Source organism: Macaca mulatta, chromosome 3 (assembly GCF_049350105.2).
Source record: "Macaca mulatta isolate MMU2019108-1 chromosome 3, T2T-MMU8v2.0, whole genome shotgun sequence".
NCBI lineage: Eukaryota > Metazoa > Chordata > Mammalia > Primates > Cercopithecidae > Macaca > Macaca mulatta.
This window is the reverse complement of record NC_133408.1, coordinates 19,466,460-19,475,207: the sequence shown is the minus strand read 5'-3', so window position 1 is coordinate 19,475,207 and position 8,748 is coordinate 19,466,460.

The following is an 8,748-nucleotide window of genomic DNA, read 5'->3' as shown; positions in this document are numbered from 1 at the left end:
CATATCCATTTATGGAAAATAATAATGTGGGCATTATTCTTAAAAGGGATTCTGGAAGTGGCTTCTTCAATTAAGTATACTCAAAACTCATTCCCGCTTACTACACAAATCAAAGAGGAATTGAAAATGTGTGTGATTCCCACTAAATTATTTTCCTTTTGTATGACTTGACATTACTGTCTTTGTGGAGTGGCTGAGAAATGTCTCCTTCTTGCCTTTGTCTTCAAAGGCTCTGCCAATGTGAAGTACAGGAGAGAAAGGCAAGAGCAGGGTCCACTAGTGGAATCATCTCAGCCTTATTCCCCAGGGGAAAACACATTCTTTTTCACTTTCCTGAGTTGCCTCATATGATAAACATGATTCTTACATTTCCCAGTAATGCCTTCTGATTGCAATGTAGTTTATGCCACTTGTTTGCCTATTTCTCAAATATAAACACACACACATGTACCCACATTTGGCCTTAGCCTTTCTAATTCCACTCTCATCAGAACATATTGCACACCTGTAAACATTCTTAGGTCAACTCCAGTAATCAATCCACATTCGTGTAACTCCTGCAGAATAAAGACCATTGGAGACCTTCAAGACTGACTTCTCATTTAAAGCATAAGAAAACAAGACCCCAACGTGTCAGCTGCAGAACCACAATAAGGACCCAAGTCCCGTGTCTTATTGTTCAGTGGTTTTTCTAAGTCACTGTAAAATTTTTCTACATTCCTGGCCTGAGAACCAAGGTACCTTTTACTTATCTATTCAATTAAATTCAGTAGTTGGTAAATGTGAATAAAGGAAATCAAAATATTATTGAAGATTATTTAGATATGGCTGAGAAGTGGGATGAGCAAACCTGATCCACTTTAACTTAGAGATTCAAAACATGAACTTAACTCAGTTGCAATCAACAGCCTGACAGTAGATGCAAACATACAAGTAAAGAACCCAAATAAACAGAAGAAACTAACCTGCTGTCTACCTTAAAGCACTAAATATAGAGCTCCTGTCATCCTGTTTCTTCCTGATTTATAACTTCAAATAACGGGTCAAGAAAAAAGCTACATGTATAAAAAGATGAGATCTGTGTTTCAATCCAAATCTTTCTTTCAATAACCCTGCTACTTGAAACCATAGAAGGAGATAGGAACTTCCTCCCTTGTTTCTTTTTTCTTTTTCAAAACTACCCACTAATCTTTTAATTAAAAGTGAATGACGGAGAGATGGCAAGTGAGCAGGAGAAGCTGAGGAACACGGCTCCCTTATGTATTTGCACAATGCTAATCAGTCTTCACATCTTACAGGGAGATCTGTATTAGTTACACGGAATCTAATCTGTTCTACTAAAGCTGATTCCTTAGGCTGCCATGCTTAGCTCTCGTTCATTATGCCTGTAGACACATTTTGAGAAAATACATAATCTAGAAGGGAAACTTCTAAGAAGGTTTTATATACTATATGATGCTAATATTTTAGATAATGTTTTACGCTAGTTTAGTCTTCGTGTATTGAAAGAACTCTAATTTTCCTGGAAGTCCCCAGACAGTACATTTAATTAATCTTACCTCTCAATTCAACAAGTTGCCTTTTATTTGAGTCATGAAATCAATCTCTTGGTAACAATATATAGTGACATCCAGGCATGTATGATGCCAGCAAGTTTTTAGTTTAAAGCTAAGGAAACCAAATGGAAACAACCTCTGTATAACAATGACTGAGAAGAGGTGGTGAGGGCTCTTTATATACAAGCCACTGTGCTGAGCATATTCCATAAGTTATTGCCATGATTCCATGTAATTATGTATTACAATTTTACCTTTGAAGAAAACAAGCCTCAAAAATGGCAAGCAGTTCACCCACCCATATTTAAATGTCTGTTAAGCTTCTGAGATATACAAGCTGTGAATTCTACCTGTATTCACTTCCTCTCTTAACTGCATTCTGTCTTCATTTACCTCCAAGCCCAACTGATGAGTCAAGGCATTGGATTTAATTCATTCACCCCAAAAATATTTATCACATGCTTATATGTGCTTGGCTCTCTCCCAGGTGCACAAGTCACATCAGTGAAAAAAATAAAAGAGATCCTCATCCTCATCAGGTTTATATTCACTTCCCAAGATCCGATCTCAATTTCCTTGCCAGGCACTTCTTTCATCATAGAAGCCTTACAAAATCCCCAATCCGATTGACTCTAATTCTGTGCTTCGTATTTGTCACCCTCGCATGGTAAAACCCACAACTGTGCTTGCCAGATTTTACCGTAAATTACTAACCATAAACTTCAAGTGGTCTGTTAGTGATCAGCACCAATGCTTTAATAGTTGCCTGCTCCTTTGACTCTTTCACGTTCCTAAAATGTTTTCCATTTCTTCTCTATCTCCTTCCTGTATCTCCTGCCCAATTCTCATCTCACCTAATGACTTTGGCTCTTATTATACAAAGACAATGGTAAAAATCAGAAGAGTACTTGTATAAACTGCTACCACGAAAATCATCACTCCACCTGTATCTCTCCTGACTCTTGACCATCCTTCCTACCACTGTGGAGAAATGTTTCCATGCATTTTGTTCTCGGTACTGCTGAAGATTTTTTCCAGGCCTCTGTCCAAGGAAGGCATCTCTTCACTAGATCCCACTTGTATCATTCTAGCATTTGCCCTCATTTTCTCCCATATCAGGAGACTTTCCAATTTTCCCCTTTTTAAAAGATAATTCCCATAAATTTACAGCTATAATAGATAATAGGAAAAAAGCCTCTCTTGATCCAAGGTCTCCTTCCATTTCCTGCTCCATTTATCTCTTTTTCTTTACATTAAAGTTTCTCCAACTGTTTCCAGTTTCTCTCACACAATTCTCTCCTTGATCTAGTCCTGAAAGGCTCTCAGTCCTACGACTTCAAAATGAGATCCTCCACCCAGACCATCATTGATCTCAAAGTTGCTAAGTTCGGGTCAATTCTTGGTACTTGTCTTACTTGACCTCTGTGGTGCTTAAATTAGCTGATCGCTTTCCTTCTTGAAACACATTGTCCAGTTTATTTCCAGGATGCCGTTTTCTTGATTCTTATCATGAGATTCTGGTTAGGTTTTTTTTTTTTGTTTGATCTTTCTTAACTCTCCAGCCTTTGAAATTTGGGATGCACTAAAACTCAGTCCATTGATATTTCCTTTTAAAAATACCCATTGCCCTACTGAACTCATCCGGTCTCATGTCTACATACGGATGATTTTGTAATTTATATTTCCACATTTAAATGCCTACTCCAAATATTTGCTTGGATATCTAAAAGGCATCTCAAATGTAGCATGTCCACATTTGATCTCCCTCATACTTCCCTCTTCTAATAAAATTTTGAAGTCTCCTTCTCAGTAATGGTAAATACTCTCTACGGCCATATCATCATGAACGTGCGCGATCTCGTTAACAATGGCAAATACTTTCTTCCAGATGCTGATGTGGAAAACCTCTTCAAGCCATCTTCACTTTACGCCTGCATTATTGCAATATCCTCCTGAGAAGCTGCTCTTTTTTTTTCACCACCTCCAACATCAGTTCTTAAAACAGCAGCCAAAATGATTATTTTAAAATGAAAGTTAGATCCTATCTCTCTCTCAGTATAAACCCTCTTTTTCAGAGTAAAAGCCAGGTCTAACAATGACACTACATAATTGTCCATCTTATCTCCTGACCTCATTTCTTACCTCTCTCCTTCTCTAGCTCTTTTCCTTATACCCTGGAATCCTTGAACTTGACCCAGACTCAGGGTCTCTGCCTGGAACATTCTACTCTCTGGTAGCTATAGAACTAGAATATAAGGTAAATAACACTTACTGGTTTGCAAAATATACTACAAACCTAAGTAGTTTAATACAATGTCTTTTTTTTTTTTTTTTTGCTAATATTACAGTCCAGTGAGTGTATGGAAGGACCTCTGGTTAGCTGTCTTCTAAGCAGAGATTAAGTCCTTGATTTTGGTCCCATAGAAAAGAGAGAGAGAAAGCAAGGAGAAGAGTACAGTGTGTTTTAAGAGTCTGACCTGAAAATGGCCTGTATTTTTCCTTCCCACATTTCACCAACTACTGCTCAGTCTCATGACTAAACTATCTGCAAAGAGATAAATTCAGAAGAACAAAGCTAGCCTAAATATTTGAACACACCCCCCCCCTACCAAATCTCTGCCACATTATCCTCCTACTTTCCCCAGGAAGGCCAGGAAAACTTTTTCTGGCTATCCTGCTTACAAGAGTAACACTTCCTGAATTAAATGTTGCTCAGTGATCTCCAATCCTGCTTGTTTGTTTGTATGAGAGAGTCTCGCTCTGTCACCCAGGCTGGAGTGAAGTGGTGCAGTCTCAGCTCACTGAAAGCTCTACCTCATGGGTTCAAGTGATTCTCCTGCCTCAGCCTCCTGAGTAGCTGGGATTACATGTGCCCAGCACTATGCCTGGCTAATTTTTGTATTTTTAGTAGAGACGGGGTTTCACCATGTTGGCCAGGCTGCTCTCAAGCTCCTGACCTCAAGTGATCTGCCCGCCTCGGCCTCCCAAAGTGCTGGGTTACAGGTGTGAGCCACTGCGCCCGGCCCAACACTGTTTTTTAAACGCCCCTGGACACAAAGCTCAACTGCATAGTTTGCTTTTCTTAAAGTTAGGTGAAGTCAGGCAATTGAGCTGTTAGACAAGAAAATGCATATAAACTGAGTGGAATTGACCAAACCTTGTAATCCTGCTTCCTTAAAATGCCTGTGTGCTGTTCTCTACTCCCTTTCTTCAACCACCAACTGAACACACGATTCTAGAGTTCTCAGGAGGGCAGATGCAAGAAAGCAAGAGGGTGGGTTCCTGAATGACCACATGGAAGGTTTCCCACTAATAAGTAATCTTAGTATCGGACTTCACATAAACACTGAGAAAATGGCTCTTCGGGAAGCCACTAAAATTTTTTGATTTATCTGTTATAGCGGTTAGTTATAGCCTTCACATTTGAATGTCCTATTTCTCTGAATGTGCTTTATTTAAAACCACATCACTTATCACCATCTGACATATTCTGTATTTGCCTGTCACTTTTTCTCCTATATCTTCTGTCCAGAGAAAGTGCTGGCCAACTATAACTCAAGAGCCAAATCTAGCTTGCTTCTTGTTTTCATATATAATTGTTTATGGGAATATAGCCACAGCTATTTATTTATAGATTTAGAGAGGAGGAGCTGTGTCTATGCTATAACAGGAGAGTTCAGTAGTTGCAACAGAGAAACTGTATGATCTACAAACAGTATTTACTATCTGGCCCTTTACAGAAACAGTTTGCCAATGTTTGTTCTAGAATGTAAACTCCAAGAAAGTAAAATCTTTGTCTCTTTAGTTTGCTGTTATATACCCTGCATTAGAACAGTGTCCGTTCCATTGCAGGTGTTCATTTAATATTTGTTAAATACATAAATGAATGAGTGAATGAGTGTGCAGTAGGTCCAAAACGTTTCAGAAAAAATTCATATCTAGATTTCTTGAAACTCTGAATATTACCTTATATGAAAAATCAGACAAAAATCAATCATTGCATGTGATTAAGTTAAAGATCTTGACCTAAAAGATTATCCAGTATTAGCCAGATGGACTCTAAATACAATCACATGTATCTGTGTAAGAGGGAAGCAGAAAGAAATTTGACCACACAGACAGAAAAGGAGAGGGGATGTGATCACACAGGCGGAGGTGAGACTGATGTACCATAAGCCAGTGAATGTTGGTGGCCACTAGAAATATTATCTAAAGGATAAGGAGTTATCTGTGTAGAAGTTTCCTGATGGCCACACCCTCCAAACCCCTTGATACTGATTTCAGATTTATGACATCCAGAACTGTGAAAGAATAAATTTTCTGTTGTTTAAGCCACCAAGTTTCCAGTAATTTGTTACAGAGGCAGCAGGAAACCAACACACAGAAGACAGTGACTTAAAACTACTTCTAATTCCAAGATAATGCTCAAAATGCTCATGCAAAAACTACTTCTTGCGTCAACATTCAGTCTATATAAGTGCTCTTCAAATTAATTATCACTATAACTAAGTTGCATGAGGAAAAATATTTTGGCTTTTTTTGCTAACCAAAAATTTATAGTAATTCATAATTTATAGTTTATGGGTGAAATTAAACATATTTGAGATTTTTTTATATCAGCACTTTATAAATCAGTTGCTGAAATAGTCTGTTTTGAAATATTAGATCTAAGTGCCAGGAATAATTATGATGTTTTCTTTAACATATTTTAGTCATTTCTTGAATTGCATTGTTTTATGATCATAAATTATTGTCAAACTAATAAAATTAATTGCTACTGAAAAATAAGAATTGTGAATGTCTTCAGGTTGAGGGCTGAGCATGTAAAAAAAAATTTTTTTTTCCTTAATAAAATGAGACTCAGGGGAGGAAGTTCCCTTCTCCTCCTTCAGAGAATGTGGTCATGATCATTTCTCCCTGCAAAGACCTGGAAAGGCTGCAGCCTTTTTGGAAATGTGGACTTACACTTGGCTGACAGGCTGAGTCGGAGAGAGTGCAAAGATGAAAAAACACCTAGCACATGGATCGTGTCACTGAGATACTGAATCAATAATGGAACCACGCTCCGTCTGTACTTTGTGTTCTCTCATAGAATAAATGTTCACTTTGGGTTGTGTATCCATTACTTGAAGCTAAAAATCTCCCCATGTAGGCAATCATCACTACAATGTGTTATTTATGTTTCTGACGAATGTACTCATTTGATGAAAAAAAGATATAGCAAAGTCCTCAATCATATTTATCAATTAACAAGGGTCTGACTAAATCTACTTGAGGTTCCAGGGAAATAACATGGGAACCAAGATATTTAATTGTCCATCAGCCATTTGAGGCCTTTTTTTTTTTTTCCCACATAAGGAATCAATTTGTGTAGCCATGATGGTGACTTCAACTGACACTGCTATTGAGCACTGGCTGTACTGTTTAAATGATACACTGAAACGGACAAATGGGCAGAAGCTTCTTCACAAAGAACAAATGTATCTCTGGTTTGCATGGTAACTTTCATGCCTGTAGTAGAATAAACTTCAGCATATCCTTTTTTATAAAAATTGCTCTGAAAATGGAAGACATCTTAAAATTTTGGTGTGCATTCAATAAAGTGGTATTCTCTCCACATTTAATAGACAATTGATATTTTTTAAAATTGACAACATCTTTGAATCTACAAAATGCACGTGCTCCACTCCAGATCTACCACCATGCTGACTCTATACCTACTAATCTAACACATAGTGAGCTTGTTTGGATTTTGCCAAGAGCAAATATTTAAACATGAGAACAGTTAATATTCCTAATTGATGCTTCATATAAAACTAAGCTAGCATTAATTTTATCTCCCTGTCTTGTTCTTTGTACACTGTTCTGGCTCTGTAGGAATACTAGACTTTGCATGAGAAAACTAAGGATTCAACTGAAGATGAGTTATTAAGTTGGTGATTTATTTAAGTACATTTATTGTCATTGTTTTGCAACACATAATACAATTTCCAAAATAACTAGGAACTGTTTTCTTCTATATATATATATATATATATATATATTTTTTTTTTAAATTTCCTCTATGAAGGAATCATTTAATCTTCCAGTTTAGGAACTATATTGTTTACCTCATTATGCAACAGAAATGTTTTGGAAGTTATAGTCTGAAACCCAGAATTCAGTCTCAGCTCCACAACTTAGTCGTTACTTAGGTCTTCCAATCTTTGCATTTGCATATGTTTGGGGATAACCGTAATTAAGATACCTTCCCTTAAGTGGTAAGATTTTGGGATTAAATGACAAAATCTGGAAAGTCTTTGTGTTTAAGTTCTGTATACAAATGTTCCTAGGTTTTGTTACAATTGTAATAAAAATAACAAAATTAATGTGATAATAATGTCTTACGTATAGTAAGAAACTGAGTCATTAAATTTTGTGTTCTAATATCCAAACAATGACCAAATTGGGTACACCCCAAATTTTTTGTTGAAACTTAATAGACAATGTAATAATATTAAGAGATGGGGTATTTAGAAGGTGATGAAGGGATTCAGGCCCTTATAAAAGTGTTTGAGGGTGTGGGTTTTTTCCCTTCTGTACCTTCTACATGTGAGGACATGGTGTTCCTTCCCTTCTGAGGAAGCAGCAACAAGGCTCCATTCAGTTCTTTTACAATGGTTTCTTCATTTGTCTCTTACATAGTTTCATTCTAAGACAGAATAAGGAATGACATATTCTGTGAGTTTTTGCATGATTAAGTATGCCAGTACTGCCATTTTGTACTTGGATAACAACTTGTCTGGTTATAATATTCTTGAGACACACTTGTTCCATTAGAATTTTGTAAATATTGTTCTGTTATCTTCTGGCACTTTATTTTTCCATGGAGGCATTTGAGCCCAGCCAGATTTATCCCCTTTGTAAGTTCTTGGATACCTGATGAATTCTTTCTTTATCCTTGAAATTCAATCACTTTACCAGAATGCCATAAAATCAGTTCTTCTAATGAATTTCTTGAGAACAGTATGCCTTTAAATCTATGAGTATTATTTTACATTTTAGAAATATTTTCTTCTACTACATAATTATTCTTTTTAATTTCATTTGTTGGACTTTTATTGCAGGTGTATCATTTACCTTTATTTTGGATCCACATTTCCTGTATACCATTAACATTAATTTCTTTCTGACTAGTATTTTTTTACCCCTT